The following is a 17,795-nucleotide window of genomic DNA, read 5'->3' on the forward strand; positions in this document are numbered from 1 at the left end:
AAGACTGATTAGGCATTTGGATAGGTTGCCCAGGGAGGTGGCAGAATCACCACTCCTGGAGATGTTCAAGAAATGTGTGGACACGGCACTTTGGGACATGGTTTAATGACCACGGTAGTCTTAGGTTGAAGGTTGGACTCAATAATCTTAAAGGTCTCTTCCAACCAAAACAATTCTATGATTCTATGAGGGAAAGAAAGAGTAGATCTACTTTTGAAATTACAGGTGAGCACAAAATAAAATCTTTTTATCACCCTTTGTCTGGTTCTAGTTGAAAAGGTGTAGAACCACTAAGATACAGGGACATTTCTCTGTATCCACTTGATGTTATTAGGCATTATACTTTAAAAGCTATTTGATATATTGTTTTTTCTCAAGACATTACAATGGAATACCAAAGGGTTCAACAAGACTGCAGTACCAGTAGATAGCTTGAGAATCTGACACAAAAATCACTTAATGTTTGCACCTAAACTTGCAAGTCACTTAAATTATTAACCAGTCTGTTTTCAAGTATTATTACCCAATTAGAGAACAAACTTTCTTTACTTTGTCAAAGATATAATATTGCATGAAGCAGTCCTGTTCTCATTATAATACCACTTTCATAAAAATTGAGAAGTGCTTATAGCACAAGAAAAGTCAGAAGGTATTAAAAATATTTGGTGAAGAATTTTTGTTGTAGTAATAAGGTACATGCTACTAGACATACAAGGCATACATTTGACCCACATGTGCACTATGCTGCTGAATGAAAACAAAAATCTATAGTGTAAATGGCATTGAATTCACATACATTGAATCTGCTGGGAGATCATTATGGGTGGCTGCTGAAGGCATGGTAAACGATATTCAGAAAGATGAGAGGATGTAAAATTGTCAGAGGAACCAGCATTGAACCCTAGGATTGATCCTGGAAGGCAAATACCTCTTTCAAAACATGCTTTCCAGTAAGAGCCTACACTTCAAAGTGTTTCAGAGATAAATGCAATTGGTTGTGACAGCATCAGACAAGCTAAAGCATGAAGAATCTTACTGCTTACATGCTTACATGCTTACATGCATGCTTTAATGGCTGGTTAGTAACAGGTGTCTCTTGTCTCCCCAGAGTCCCAACATTTTCTCAAATATATCCTGGTTTTGAGCCTAGGGGACTGGGAGCTCACTCTTACAGATATATTTCTACATGCCTAATTTTGCCTTACTCCTTTCTTCAGTGCTGCAGTGAGAGGGAAACTTATGAGCGCTCTAAGCATCTAAAGAGCAGGTGTCAAGAGGCCAGCCACACTCTTTTCAATGCTGCCCAGTGATGGGCCAAGGGGCAACAGGCACAAAAAGGAACACAAGGAGTTTGACCTAAACATAGGGGAAAACTGCTTTAAGGGTGAAGCAGCAAGGCAACAGGCTGCTCAGAGAAGTGTTAGAGTCACCTTGCCTGGAGACTTTCAGAACCTTCCTAGATAAATTCCTATGCAACCTGTAGCATACTCTCCAGTATGTTATACAAGCTAATGCTCCCAACATTCTTTTCAGATCAATAAGAAGTACAAATAAATTACAATTCTACAAAATCTAACTTTAAATTTTTCTTTTTTAAAAAGCATTTTAAAAACAGTAAAATAAAAAACCTTCAAGTTCCAAAACAATTACATATTTTTGCAGGTATCTCTTACTAAAGTGATTGTAGTTTCTTTACTTGGATATTGTAGACAATGCTTCAATTAATAGCTAAAACTAAAACAGAGTAAACAAATCCCCAAAAGCATCAGTCATCACTCAGTCCAGATAATCTAAATTTTCATCTTTTCAGAATATCTATCTTCATTCAGATGAAGAGTAGGTTCACAAATATAGTTTTATCAAAATTATATTTAAGAGTAATAAAAATTTACTAACACATAGCCTGGGGGGATAAAAAGGACAAAACTTTTTCTATTTAGAGCAGATACGACATCTTATGAAAAACATACACTGCAAAGAAAATAAGATGCACTAACAAGTAAAGAGAAACATATTTTGTTGTACTGCTTGTAGTGAGTCTATTCCACAGGCTCTGTTCATTCTTGGGCAGAAAACAAGGCACCTTTTCAGAGACAGGCTGCAGGCAAAAGCAATGGGCCACATACTCTGTGCAAGCACACACAGGATCTGTGCTACAAAGGATCACAGACATGCTAGAAAGCAATGCCACTGCTCAGATAGGTCCATCATCACCATGCATTTCATATTTGACCTAGACTTCAATTGTCTTCCTCCACACAAACTTGTTACATTGAAAGAGTGCTATAAATCTATTACTGCAGACCTTTATAAAGCTAAAGGAATGCAAGGATGGCCTTGCTGGCTTCCCACCCCCAAAATCGGTGCCAGTTGAGCACCGCTTGAGCAAGCTTTTGCAAACCAGCCTTGCAGCCATTGTACTCAAGCTTCTGTGAACCACAGTGGTAAGCACATCAAAGTACCTCTAGCCCCATCCTTCCCAGAAATAACATCCTGCTACCTCTTTTCATTTATACAATAGAAGTGAAAGTTTGTTGTCAATAAACTTTAATACTTATTAGAGGAGGTGAGAAGGAAATCTTTTGGGGGAAAGATCATCCCATTACACAGAACTTGCTAAATCAAAATAACATCTCAAACTGCCAGTTAGTGAACATCACAGACCACTGATGCTGTGTCCTGACAAAAAACAACAAGTCTGCTCTTCACTCAGTTTTTACTTAGGTTTCAACGGCTAGACTTCTGCAGAACATAGTGCAACAACTTAACCAAACTTTAATAGCTTTGGCAAGATCATAATTCCCAAAATACAATAGCAGAACCTTTTCAACCATTTAATTTGTAATCCACACAAACAATAACAAAACAAAGAAATAATAAAAAAATAATTTAAAAAAAAATAGACCAAATGTTCTTGTCCACTATGTTTGCCAAAGGGGAAGAACACAACTCAAAAAGAAAGAAAACCCTATATAAAGCCCTCCCTCCAAAGTTCCCACCAAAACAGAACAGATTAGAATAAGCCTTTATTAGAATAAACCAAACCAGGTTGGAAGAGACCTTCAAGATCATCGTGTCCAACCCATCAACCAATCCAACCCACCCAAACAGCTAACCCATGGCACCAAGCACCCCGTCAAGTCTCCTCCTGAACACCTTCAATGACGGCGACTCCACCACCTCCCCGGGCAACCCATTCCATAGCGCAATCACTCTTTCTGTATAGAACTTCTTCCTAACATCCAACCTGAACCTCCCCTGGCGCAGCCTGAGACTGTGTCCTCTTGTTCTGGTACTGGCTGCCTGGGAGAAGAGACCATCATCAGCCTGTCTACAACCTCCCTTCAGGTAGTTGTAGAGAGAAAGGAAAAAAAAAAAAATCATAATTTACTGCAGACATCAGACACAAAATGAAAAGTGTTTTGGAACCTACAAGCAGGACAAACTTGTCTTCCACAGTCATTTTCGTGTTTTTCCACCTATGCTGCTCTGAGTTTGCCCTTCAATAAATGTGTTAACGAGACAACTGTATTTTACACATTCACTCATCACCTGAAATGCTAAACCAGCCAAGAGATCATTAACCCTATGCTGACTGTAAGGTAAAAAACAATGTGTACCTGAGGAAATTACAGTTTTATAATATAAAATGATTTTTTTTTACATTACAGTAATCAGACTGGCTGGCACAATGAATTTAGGAAAACCCACAGTACATAATCCATCTAACATTGAGGTATGGTCCAATTTATTCGTAAGTGAGAGGGCTTAAGGGAAAAGTTATTAAAGCAGTACAAAGAGACAACTTGAAAAATCCTAGTTTTCTAAATTTACTTTCTTACAAAAAATTTCAATGGGTAGCTCTTAAATCTTTTGTACCATAATGGATGGAAGTTCCCAGCATAAAGAAAACCCCAAACCAGTGGCCATTTTACACACAGTCAAGGTTTAGAACAAATGTTTTTCTAAACACTGGGTTTATTATAACACCATTCTAGTATTCAGTTAATAAACTATTTCATTAATTAACTTGCTGTTAGAAGGTGAATTACCATATGGAACAAAATACTTAAGAAAGATTATTTGAACAGAATTTAGTGCTTGAAAATAAGACTTCTCAAGAAATACTGCGACAGGAATGACTAAGCATACAAATAAACAGAAAGTTGCCAAGTACATTAAGCACCTTAAAGCTCTACTCTCAGAAAGTAGCTCAAATGAATGTGGAAAAAACAACATATGCCATGCAAAAAAAAAAAAAAATGTTGGCTTAAAATAAATATTGCCAAATACCTAGGGTTGTAATCAAGCTAAATAAAACATGACAATGGAGAGAGAAAGTCTTACACAGAGTTATATATCAAACAGACAGACTCATAGGGTATTCTGGGCTGGATGTGAGCTCAGGAGCTGGCCCCAGTCCCAGCCATCATTGGCACAAGATGGACTGTAGCAATGAGGGTGGGTTCCAGAAATAGGACCCAAAATTGGCATTGTTCCTTGGCTGATCTTCCACCAGTGAGGAAGACCAGCTGGGGGTGATTCCAGGTTGCTTCTGATCTTGGGCTCTAAGCAAATTCCATTCATACAGCTAAACTCTCTTCTTGCCCAAAACATCTGTGCTACCAAGGGAAAAGAACCCCTGCATAGTTCCTATCTGAACTGTGACCTGGGAGAAAGTAACTCAGGCCAAACAATGTCTGAGAGAGTGAAGCTTTTAAGCAGCAGGAGCCATTGTGCTGGTGTTTGTACCCATGCCTGGCCTTGTTTGGATAACAAATGTATACGCAGTCCTTCCTTGTCCCACTGTTTTCCCTTTGTTCCCTGATTGTTAGCAAGTTAACCAAAGTTATACTGAAGTTGAATAATAAAATAACCTTTAAATATTGACATTATTTCACAATGTATGAGAAAATGCATTTTATAGTCAGAGGACTCTGGAATGTTTTCCTTAGAACCAGAATAAAATACAAGTTTGTTTGGTATTTAAAGTAACAGGAAAAATAGCTCAGTATTGTCTAAGAAATGTCATCATTGAAGACAGGCTCTGACAAAAAGATAACAAAAGCATATCTTTTTAGTTCATTAAAACTCCTTATTCAACATAAACATTCCCTTTGGCATTAGTTTTAGACTCTTCCTTCATCCTTAGCTCAAGTTATTTCAAAATGAGTGAAATACTGTAATTGAATATGTCAAAACTAAACCATCCTGTGTGTGAACAAAAATCTCCACTAAAGCTCTTTGCTAAAGTTGGTATAAATACGCACATCCTTTCAGTCCCTTAAAAATTCTGACAAACTTAATATTTTCCTCACATCTGTCACTAATGTTTGCAGACTGGATTAAAGCCTAGAGAGATGTGTCTGTGCACTGTCACTGTGCAGTCAATGGCATCTCTATCCACATTTCCTGGAAGCTGTAGTGATGACAGGGGCAGGCAACCTAGACTCCTTGAATGTTTTCAATATTTCCCTCTCCCATATTTCTACTGCTGGGATTGATTTTCCATGGTTTATAAATATGAGCTAAGGGCAACAGGTGCAAGCTGGAAGCATAGAAGGTTCCACATGAAAACAAGGAAAAACTTTTCCACTGTGAGAGTGACAGAACAGGCTGCCCAGAGAGGTTGCAGAGTCTCCTTCTCTGGAGACTTTCAAAACTCACCTAGATGCATCCCTGTGTGACTCATTCTAGGTGATCATGCCCTGGCAGGGGGGGGTGGACTAGATGATCTTTCAAGGTCCCTTCCAACCCTAACATTCTGTGATTCTACGTGATTCTGTGATTTTACAGCTTGACAACATAGAAGTTTGCCCAGATTTCTGACAAATGTGGAAGCTTTTCTTGGGGATGGTACACAGGGTAGGAAGTGGAATTAAAAGAGCTTAGTCTGTTTATCAGTTCAACAGGTCTCAAATTTAAATTCATACCAAAAAAGTCTCTGCAATAAATACTGAGAAATTGGTTGTATTTCATTCTATTTCTCAGTGCAGTTAGAATCTAAACTACAACTCACTTACAGCATCATTTTGATTAGTCTTAACTGAAGAGTGGTAGCTTAGCTGTACCTTGCATAGTAGCTCAGAATTCAAACAGTTCTGAAGCAACAGCAATTTTCTGATTTTTTTTATTGGTTGTGTTTTTTTCTTATGCACAGAAGGTTAATAATTTCTTTCTGTACATAGGGTGAATGCAGAAACACCCACACACCTACTTTATATGAATACACATTAAAAGAAGATTATGATTTTAAATATACCATATGGGTGAACTGCACCTTGTAAGTACGGATGAAACCTTCATTTATCCCTCCTGTGCATATGTATGTCTTAAACGATATGATCATACTTTCCAAAGGGCAACAGCTCATCAATGGCCAGAATAAAAAGAATTTATTAAATGAGCAGCTATTCTGTCTTTGGGTTGTTTTTTTTCCTGACTGTTCTGTGTCTGGTGGCTTACTATCAGCACACCGTCTGAATTCAGCTCTAACATCAGAATTAATTTCCTTCTAGTATTTCCATGCCTCTATGGCAGTTCAGGTTTTGACACGTGTTAATGAATGCTTTTTTTCCCCAATACTCTATGAGTTGTAGGAATAAAAACTGAGGTTGAGGAAAATTAAAGTCAAAAGTCTATGCCAAGTTACATGCAACCTGAGTTTTATAAGTACCCACTATTAAATAGCACTTTGAATGTTCAGAGTGATGTTTCCCTTGTCTGCAATTTCAAGGGTAAACCTTCAATACTGTAGGACTTCCATTCAGCACAAAGAAAATTACAACACAAGACTACTTGTGGGGAGCTTGATTTAAATGATTTCTGAAGTTCACCAAAGATTTTGTGGCAGGACTAGGCAGAGAGTTTAGTACTTCAGGCCAACAATCAGCTTCTTTCTTGAAATTTTTGCCTCATTCCCTTTTTTAGTTACTAATATCTGCAGGAAATAACATGTTTATCTACATAAGCATGACATATTTCAGAGTTGATCCTTCTCATACATTGAAACAGCAGTCCACTTACAAATACCTTATAATTATGAAAATAATTATTATAATAATCACAGAGGCAGAAAGGGACCAAAGAATTTGCACAGGTCATCTTAATTTGTACTTATCAAAAATACAAGTTTGCAAATAACATTTTTTTTCTGTGTGTAGCTTCTCATCTTCTGAAGAGGATATCTAGAAAATCAAGCATTGCCCTCATGCCTCATATATATAGTCACAAACATCAAGGCTGGGAACACCTTTCACTTGCCTTAGCACAGCAAGTGATGGCAGGAGATCACTCTCATTTCCAAGCAGCAGAAGAATATCAGCCATACCTGCTAACAGCTGTAATACTTCAGGTCCTTTATTCTACTCCAGTTTAGGAGAAGCAAAATCTAGTAAATGCAGAGTCTGGTGCCACTGTAGTCAGTGGGAATGTCTGCTCTATCCTCCACATCTGTTCTTTGTTGAATGCTTTCATTTGACCCTTCCAAATCCTCTTGTCACATCCTCACACTGAGGTCCACCTTTGGGCTTTTCCTTCCTTTCAGTCTCCCTTCCCAGAAAGGACAAATTCTTCTCCTCCAGTGTCTGGCCTGACTGCTTGGCTACTTTTCCTTTGCCTAGACTCCCTGCAGGTACCTCATCAAAACCTTTCCTCTGTCCCTCCCTCCCTCACTACTTATTTGCCTCATGTCCTGGACAGGAAGATTCCACTCTTCTGTCTCTCTCTATGTCTTTTTAACCCAGTCTTCCATGATTGCTTATCTCCTGTTAATCTTAATATACAATCCTACTTTCATTTGACCTGCTCCACAAGTTCCACAAGCATACTGAGATTTGCAACTAAAGGACTGGTCTGGCAAATTTTATTTTGGGGTGGTTTCAACCCACCACATTATTTTTTTACCAAGTTCAAATTCATTATAAATTCTATGAACTTGCAACAAGAAAAACTATAATATTTCAAGTCAGTCCAAAGAGACTGCATAGAAGAGACTGCATAGAAGACAACTTCCTCCTCCAAATGGTGGAGGAACCAACAAGAAATGGTGCTATGCTGGACCTTGTTCTCACCAACAGGGAAGGGCTGGTAAGCAATGTGAGGCTCATAGACGGCCTTGGCTGCAGTGACCATGAAGCAGTTGAATTTAACATCCTCAGGGCAATCAGGAGGAAGTATTCCAAGCTCACGACCCTAGACTTTAGGCGTGCAGATTTTGATCGCTTCAGGGATCTGCTAGCCAAAGTGTCGTGGGACAAAGCCCTGGAGGGAAGAGGGACCCAGGACAGCTGGTCAGTATTCAAGGACCACCTCCTCTGTGTCCAGGAGCTCTGTATACCAACAAAGAGAAAAGCAGGTAAGAATGCTAGGAGACCTGCCTGGATGGGCAAGGAGCTACTGGACACACTATTACTTAAAAGGAAACTCTACAGGAAGTGGAGGGAAGGACAGGTAGAACAGGGGGAATACAAGGAAGCTGCCCGAGCAGCAAGAGTCCTGGTTAGGAAAGCCAAAGCAGAGTTTGAGTTGAATCTAGCCAGGGAGATTAAAGGGAATACTAAGAACTTCTACAGGTATATTAATGGGAAGAAGAAGACTAGGGAAGGTGTGGGCCCCCTCAGAAAGGAAAATGGTGACATGGTCACATGTGATGAGGAAAAGGCTGAGGTACTTAATAACTTCTTTACCTCAGTCTTCACTGCAAGGGCCTCTAGCCACACTCCTGATGTTATGGAAGTCAAAGCCAGGGACGGGGAGGAAGAACTGCCCATTGTAAGTGCAGATCAGGTTCGTGATCATCTGAAGAACCTGAAAGTGTTCAAGTCCATGGGACCCGACGGGTTACACCCACGGGTACTGAGAGAACTGGCAGATGAGGTTGCTAAACCCCTCTCTATTATATTTCAAAAGTCCTGGCAGTCTGGTGAAGTCCCCACAGACTGGAAAAGGGGAAACATTGCTCCCATCTTCAAAAAGGGCAAGAAGGAGGAACCAGGGAACTACAGGCCAGTCAGTCTCACCTCTGTGCCTGGAAAGATCATGGAACAGATCCTCCTGGAGTCACTACTCACTCAAAAGAATAGTGAAGAGGTGATTGGGAACAGTCAGCATGGCTTTGCCAAGGGCAAATCCTGCCTGACCAACCTGGTGGCCTTCTATGAGCAGGTGACAAAATTAATAGACGAGGGGCGAGCAACTGATGTCGTTTACCTGGACCTGAGCAAAGCCTTCGACACTGTCCCACACCACATCCTGGTCTCCAAACTGGTGACACATGGGTTTGATTGGTGGACCACTAGATGGATAAGGAACTGGCTTGATGGCCGCACCCAAAGAGTGGCTGTCAATGGCTCCATGTCCCAGTGGAGGCCAGTGACAAGTGGAGTCCCTCAGGGATCAGTCCTGGGACCTGTCTTATTCAACATCTTTGTGGGGGACATGGACAGTGGCATTGAGTGCACCCTCAGCAAGTTTGCTGATGACACCAAGCTGTGTGGTGCAGCAGACACGCTGGAGGGAAGGGAGGCCATCCAGAGGGACCTTGACAGGCTGGAGAGGTGGGCACAGGCCAACCTCATGAAGTTCAATAAGAGCAAGTGCAGGGTCCTGCATCTGGGTCGAGGCAATCCCAGGCACAAATACAGGCTGGGCAGTGACTGGCTGGAGGGTAGCCCTGAGGAGAGAGACTTGGGGGTGCTGGTGGACAAAAAGCTCAACATGAGCTCTCAGTGTGCACTTGCAGCCCGCAAAGCCAATCAGATCCTGGGCTGCATCAGGAGAAGTGTGGCTAGCAGGTCGAGGGAGGTGATCCTCCCCCTCTACTCAGCCCTGGTGAGACCCCACCTGGAGTACTGTGTCCAGTTCTGGAGCCCCTATTACAAGAGGGATGTGGAGGTGCTGGAACGTGTCCAGAGAAGGGCCACGAGGATGATCAGAGGGCTGGAGCACCTCTCCTATGAGGACAGACTGAAGGAGTTGGGGCTGTTCAGTCTGCAGAAGAGAAGGCTCCGAGGTGACCTAATTGTGGCCTTCCAGTATCTGAAGGGGGCCTACAGGAAGGCTGGGGAGGGACTTCTCAGGATATCAGGTAGTGATAGGACTAGGGGGAATGGAATGAAGCTGGAGGTGGGGAGATTCAGGCTAGATGTGAGGAGGAGGTTCTTCACCATGAGAGTGGTGAAACCCTGGAATGGGTTGTCCAGGGAGGTGGTCGAGGCCCCGTCCCTGGAGGTGTTTAAGAGCAGGCTGGATGAGGCTCTGTCCAGCCTGATCTAGTGTGGGGTGTCCCTGCCCATGGCAGGGGGGTTGGAACTAGATGATCCTTCTGGTCCCTTCCAACCCTGAATGAAACTATGAAACTATGAAACTATGAAACTATAATTAGATTTCAAGTTTAAATAAATAAATAAATTCTAAACACCAACCAACACCACAAGTATTTACTTTGCGATGCCTTTAAGGCTATGACATTTCATTCATCAGTAGGGCCTTGCCTTGTATAATTTCTGTCTTTTCTTCTCTGGACTAGGACTGCAACTCTTACAAGGCAAGTAACCTCTTCTATTAGACCCCTGAGGATCTGTGTGTCAGGAGGATGCTTTACCTGTCAAATAAAATGGGAGCCAAACCCAAGTCTTTGAAGAACCAATGGAGAGATGCCATGCAAGCCATAAAAAGTGATGAATGCCATAATATTTCTTTCCAGAATTTCACTTCTGAGAGAAGAAAAAACATTGTCCCTTTATTTATCTTTTGAAAACGTTGACATCAGAACAAAAATCTAGTTTCTGCAAAGAAAACTTTCAGAACAGAGGAACAGAGAATTCCTCCTTTCTTATTTTCAGGGAAAAATATTTATATGGCACTTTCATTTTGCAGAAATTGTAATTTTAAAAGGTTTTGACAGAAAAATGTTCAAATACCATAACACTTACAAAGAAAAATAAATACGTATATAATAAGTAAAAATAATCCACAGATACATCCATAGGTATAGTTTTGCAGTGTTAAGCAAGAGTAGAAGTTCCTACTAACTCTACCAATATTCAGTCTTGATGTGAAAGTGATATAAACAGACCTACAGAAATTACATATTCTACAATCACTGTATACCAACATTCAATACAGTAGGGACAGAGTATTACTTAAAAGGCTGTATATCTAGACCTGCCCCACAGGAACTTGTTTTAACTTGACCTTACAATATATCCAATATTTCAGCCTTTTTACATGAAGTGTTTGCTACTTGAGTACCTGATGTGCAGACCAAGTGCTCTCTACTGGAAAGTAAGCTCTTTTGTCCTCAGCTGTTTCCAGTCAGCCCAGACAATAAGTTGGTTGCTTTTCTCTTAGTACACATTTTGCTTTTGTAAGGTTCCTGCTACACAATCTCTCGGCCTGTAGTTTGCTTTCCAGAGTCTCCTGTTTAACTTTTCCATCCTCTTTCTGCTCTCATCAGGCAACCAGCACCAGAACAAGAGGACACAGTCTCAAGCTGTGCCAGGGGAGGTTTAGACTCGAGATGAGGAGGAAGTTCTTCACCGAGCGAGTCATTCATCATTGGAACGGGTTGCCCAGGGAGGTGGTTGAGTCATCGACCCTGGAGGCGTTCAAGGGGAGATTGGACGTGGCACTTGGTGCCATGGTCTAGTCATGGGGTCCGTGTTGATAGGTTGGACTCGATGATCCTCGAGGTCCTTTCCAACCTAAGTGATACTGTGATACTGTGATACTCTGACTTTGCTTGTCCCTGAGTGGACATAAAACTCTGAAAGAGGCCTTGCCAGTCTATCCTTAAACAGTATCTGGTTTTCTGTTCACAGAATAAAAACTTTTCTGCAAAATATTATTCTACTGATTTGTATTTAACTTACAATCTTCTCTATTGCCTAGAGTAATTTTTTTATTCTTACACTCCTATTCCCTATTTAGTAATTTCTCAGTTATTGCTGCACTTGTGCCTTAGATTTCTCCTTCACAAAGTCTGGGCACAGCATTGACCCTTACTGAATTTGAGAAATGTTTAATGTTTAAGATGATCTTGAAGGTCTCTTCCAACCAGGTCTATTCTATTCTATTCTATTCTATTCTATTCTATTCTGCTATGGTAAGGAGCACTGGAAAAATGTGTTCTTACATACCTATGTTTCATGTAGTCCACTTGCAGATTTCTGCTGCTTTTAACAACTGGAAAATACTATTTGCTTATTTAAAAATTAATGGTACTTTTATTCTTTGGAACAAAACTCTGCAGGTTACTCTTTTGATGCATTTATTTTAATCTCTGATCACAGGATAATGCTCATACTTCATACTTTTTAAGGAACATCAGTATCCATACTAGTGACTAGCCAACTTGTTCAGTGTTTCTCTGCTCAATTCTGCCTCCTGCCAGGCACAGTTTTGCTTGGACACTGTCTCAGACACCCTCTCTCTCATTCAGTTAGGCAATCCCACAGATTCTAGTGTAGGAAGAGTCATATAATCTGAGAAAAAAACATTAATCCACTGTCTAAAAGCATGCCAAGTTTGATGGAAAACCTCCAGCAGACAAAGTGCCTCTAGGCAACGCAGATAGTATTTTCTGGCAGTCATACTGAGTTGGTGTGTGGCTCTGTGGTTCTGGAGACCAAAGCACGAGTATAGGGGCCTGAGTGTAGCAATCAGCTGTGCCCACAAGTGTGTCAAAGTGGAGGGCCCAGTGGGTAAGCATTCTGGAAGCATGGACACAGGACATCCCACTTGTGTAAATAATCTGAAGAATAAAATATGTTTGAAAAGCTTGAAGCATGATAGCAACAAAAAGCCAGCTTCAGCAGACAGCCTCTAGTGTATATCCTCTACAGCTTTCACACTTCAGAAATATCTAGTAGTCCTTGTCTTTATAAATGTTATCCTAGGCCTCAACTACTAAGCTGAAAAGTTGTACCACTGCATTTCATATGAGAGTCTGAGAATTAATGTATGGCTTTTATGATAAAGTTGAAGTCTAGCTTATAAGAATATAACATATCAAGAAAAAGTCTTTTCTCCATGCCTCCTTGTTCCTAGTGAACTTTCTTCATAATTACTCAGACACTAAGCTATTGCTTTTTTATTTTCCAATGTTCAGCTAAACTAGCATGGTCCTACCATTTGAAAGGAAAAGGTTAAAAGCACTCAAGAGACTGGGAAAGGGTGTTTCAGGAAGTGTTGTCAGATTCTTACACTTACTTCCAGACTATTTCAAAGGTAAATGCCAGGAAAAACATAGGAATCCGCTATAAATCTTCTTTCGCCATGCCTTTATAGGACTTTTATGGGCTCACGTGTTCCTTTTGTTCTTGGGCAAGCCCTCTTTCCAAATATTTCAGATGCACACATTAAGACTGTAGTTTAACCAGTTACCTAAATCTTCGTTAAATTCCTAGGATAATCCTTCAATATCAAACACTAAACAAGACATTGTAAAAGAAAAAGTATTTGCAAGATTTGAGTGTTGTTCTTTACACCAAACACAAAAAAATATATTAAATAGGAATGAAGGTTTTATAACACAGCATCGCAGTTTAGATACCGTGGTTACAAAAATTCCAGTCTAAACCAATCTATAATTTCAAATGGTCATGTTTCTTTAAAATGACTTTTTAAACTGAAAATGTAACTTTAAGGAGTATGTAGCATTTGAAAGTGAACTTTTGAAACAAAACACTGGTACAGCCACATATAGTCCCAACAAAGAAATCAGAGGGCTCTAAGCCACAGGAAAATAAACCCTGGTGAAGTAAAAGACTACTTGAAGTAGTTCTTTTAAGTTCATCAAAGTGCATGCAGACCTCTTGACCCAACTGATACAAGGCAAAGAGAAGAGACAAAAATCTTTTCCCAAAAAGTTTACCACCCATGCCATCTATAAGCCACTCTATGCCAGCTCCTAGCAATACTGGAAAAAGACTAGGCAGAGGTGCCAAGCCCAAAGGCACAACATGGGTAGAAGGGAAAGAACTAGGCACTTGGGAATATCTGACACCTGTACATAAAAAGGATTGTGTACTTGCCCCAGGCGATGTGATTTATCTGCAGCTTCTTACTCTTGCCCCAAACCAGCAAACCCAAGGAACAGAGCCTCTGCAGTCCCTGAACTAAGTGCACATCCAAGGTCCAGTGAAAGAAAAGAGTTCCTAAAGATACAAACCCATTTGTGCTTAAAGCACTTTCATCAAACCACACTACTAGTACATGGGACCCACACAAACCCAGTGAGATGTGCGGATTAACTTCCTTGGAGGTCACAGTAGACCTGCAGCAGAGAAAAGCCGGTTCAAGTGTAGTATGCTGCATGTTGTGGGGTACCACTTGATTAACAGCTGAAAAGACAGAAGCATATGTCCTAGCTGATACTGCGGCACTAAGAATATGCATCCCAGAAATTCAAATATGACTTGAAAGAGTGTAACAGCTGGGGCAAAAGCTGTGTGTGGCTATTACCAGTCAAAGGACCTGCAGCAGAAGCAAAACAGAAGGCGAGCAAATAGCCAGCCTGAAAGTAAGCTGTATAGACCAGTCACTGCATACAAGAAGGGTTGCATTTTGCCTGCAGAGTTGAACTGCTAAAAGTGTTCACAGCACTCCAGTGCTGTCAGGTCAACAGAATACCTGTGCCTGCTAGCTTGTTAGGTACTCCACCTCTGTTAAGGCAAATGAATAACAAATGATATCATACTTCAGTCTCAAGAAATCTGGACCCTAGCAGGGAAGACACAGACCTTGAAGTAGCATTTTTTAGTTTGTCCTTTTGGTCAAAATGGAGGCAATACAGATGCACAGATATATGATGCCTCACAAAATCTGTGTAGTTTGTGCAGAAATATTGCCCCAGCTGAGGTACTTGACTCATGCTTGTCCTCTGGAAAGTGCTGCATCCAACTTTGCATGCCAATTCATTCTTTGAATATTAATGAACACTAAAATGTGTGAGAAAAATGTTGGAGTATGGAATATAGCAGCAGAGTCTGGCAATCCCTCATAGACCAGTTGTTAGTTATATACTGGTTTTATATTGCCAGGCCCCACTGACACACAGAAACTGAAAATTACGTATGCTAAAATATAACTGAAAGTGTAAGAAATAGGAAATAACATTAATAAGAAAGAGAACCTGAACATATAGTTATACAAAGGGTACAACTTGACACCACCTCCATCAAACTGATTTTCAAGGTGTTTTTAAATTTCCTAAATCCTACAGCTCTCTTTCCCATCAAGAAGAGCTTAAGTGTTCAGCATCTCACCACATAGCCCCTAGACATCACCTCTGAAAATGTAATGTTAAAGGCTACAAAGGCTGACATTTTTCTTTATGTAGTAAGTGCAAACTGCTGCCAGACTGGCAGCAGACTAGCTCTTCCTTCACTTCTGGCCATAGACGCTTAGGCCCAGAGTAGAAAATTAGTGCTATTTAACACTGAGTCACAAGACCACATTAGCCACATGGTCACATTAGCTTACAAATGCAGCCATAGGAATTTCCTTAAGAAAGAATATTTCATTTAGAATAAACCAGGTTGGAAGAGACCTTCAAGATCATTGTGTCCAACCCATCAACCAATCCAACCCACCCAAACAGCTAACCCATGGCACCAAGCACCCCATCAAGTCTCCTCCTGAACACCTCCAATGATGGTGACTCCACCACCTCCCCAGGCAGCCCATTCCAATGGGCAATCACTCTCTCTGTATAGAATGTCTTCCTAACATCCAACCTAAACCTCCCCTGGTGCAGCCTGAGACTGTGTCCTCTTGTTCTGGTACTGGGTGCCTGGGAGAAGAGACCATCATCCACCTGTCTACAACCTCCTTTCAGGTAGTTGTAGACCAGAAATATGGCAGTGAAAAAACTCTTTCATGACAGCCTTCAGCTGATCAGAGTAATGGTTACATTACAATCAAAGTATTAAAACAGCAGACAGAAAAACTAGACTGTGTTCTTTTCTTCACTCTCCCCTATCTTCTCTTTCCTGTTTGTAGAGTGCATATCTGCCTGTCCTTCTTCATGGGCAGGTGTCTCAACTCTAAGTATTAACCAGATAGGTAATAATAAGTTCTACATATTTAAATTAATCAAAGTTGGTACGTTATATATCCAGAGAATGTCCACAGAAAAAATTGCAAGTGCTGAATATGTAATCAACAGTAATCAAAGATAACAGCTCATGAAAGGCAGGAAATATGTTCATGTAGCCAACTGCATATGTGTTTGAAAAGCTGATCGTGGACATATTTCTAGGGGTAACATGCAGCAAAGTGTGAGAAATCAGATTTGTGAGAAATCCATGTACTTGCCTTTTGTGTTGGCAACCATTTTGTTTCACACATTAAGAAGCTGCATTCTGTTACAGTAAATCTATCATCTATTTATGTAGTTTCTTACTCCTCACAGCAACAGAGAATGAGCTTAAGTGCCCCAAAGGTGCCACAATATAGCACCTCATTAATCTTCTTACTCTTCATTATTAGTAGAGAGTAATTTTTCCCTATCCTGTAAGGAAGGGAAATATCTGTTAGATAGCAAATTCAGACAAAATTAAATGTACAGCATTGTGAGCAAAGCAGCCACCTTCTATCATAACATTTAAAAACCTATTTTTACCTGTTCATGTGGGACACACAATACTAGTTCACTAGAAAGAGGGAACTTCTGCTGAATCTTACCTATTTTTCGTTTTTCCAGACACAAATTCTTACAAATGAAAGGAAAACCAAAAACAAACCAAACAAAAAATACAAAACAACTACAACAAAAAACACAGCCCAACCAAACAAAAAACAAGCAAACAAAAATCATAACAACAACAACAAAAACCACCCAGGTTTCAACTTCTGTTTGTTGTGTAGAATTCTTTAGAGGTTATCAACAACACAAAACCCATCTGGTTACTCATGTCTGGCCAAATATTCTCTCTTGCTTACTTCCTTACCATCAGCTCTTTTAATTTTTTTCATTTATGTTTGCCATATTTTAGTTGGACTACCTTATGCTTAGCATTACAGTTTTTAAGGAGTGTTGTTGTAATAAATAAGTCAGCTTATTGTGCTCTACTATCCTAGAGTTTAGTTCTGGAACAAACTGGAGGGACAGCATAGAAGTGAGGCCAATTCTCATACAGTGCTGCATTCAGGTTGCTTGCCTTTTCCAGACAGATACACATTTGTTGACAATAAAGTGAATTAGAGAGGAAGCAAGGCATGCATGAGTCAGAAAATTAGTTATACACGAAAACAGCTTGAAGCTATTAATAACTAATGCTGCTATTTAATAAATAAATAAGAAGCCATACAGCAATGGTTTATGTCGTCTTGAAAAGGCAGCTTTGGACAGGGTAATTTTCTTAGAATTTTTTTTTTGGGGGGGGAGGGAGGGGGATTTAATATTTACATATGTACTGATTTTTCCACTGAAATGCATCTATTTCTCTGAAGAGTGAGATCTTCGTGTTTTTTTGAAACCAGCAATATCCTTCATCTTAAGAAAGGAATACAATAAAATGAGAGTCATATTTCAGTGCTCATGTCAGAAGTGAATTAGAGAATATGAAAACCTCATGCATTAACTCCTTGCTCTGCACAGGAAAAATAAATAAATGCAAGGTAGCTGAATATAAAATTCCATACAAGTGGAATTTTTGCTGTATTTTTTACAGCATAAATATTCCACTTACATGGAATCTTTATACTGTATTTCTTCTGACAAAAATACTGGGTATATGTGTTTAATAAGCCTGTAAGTAATTTTTGTTCCATTTCAGATAGTGTGTTTC

The 17,795-nt window shown here is 40.1% G+C and overlaps 1 protein-coding gene across 1 annotated transcript in view; it reads right to left on the bottom strand.

The window, feature by feature from the left end:
* The window catches only part of ESR1 (estrogen receptor 1), a 170,239-nt gene that overhangs the window by 89,323 nt on the left and 63,121 nt on the right, over positions 1 to 17,795 (bottom strand).

Source organism: Melanerpes formicivorus, unplaced genomic scaffold, assembly GCF_026170545.1.
Source record: "Melanerpes formicivorus ecotype bairdi unplaced genomic scaffold, bMelFor1.0.p_v2 SCAF_2, whole genome shotgun sequence".
NCBI lineage: Eukaryota > Metazoa > Chordata > Aves > Piciformes > Picidae > Melanerpes > Melanerpes formicivorus.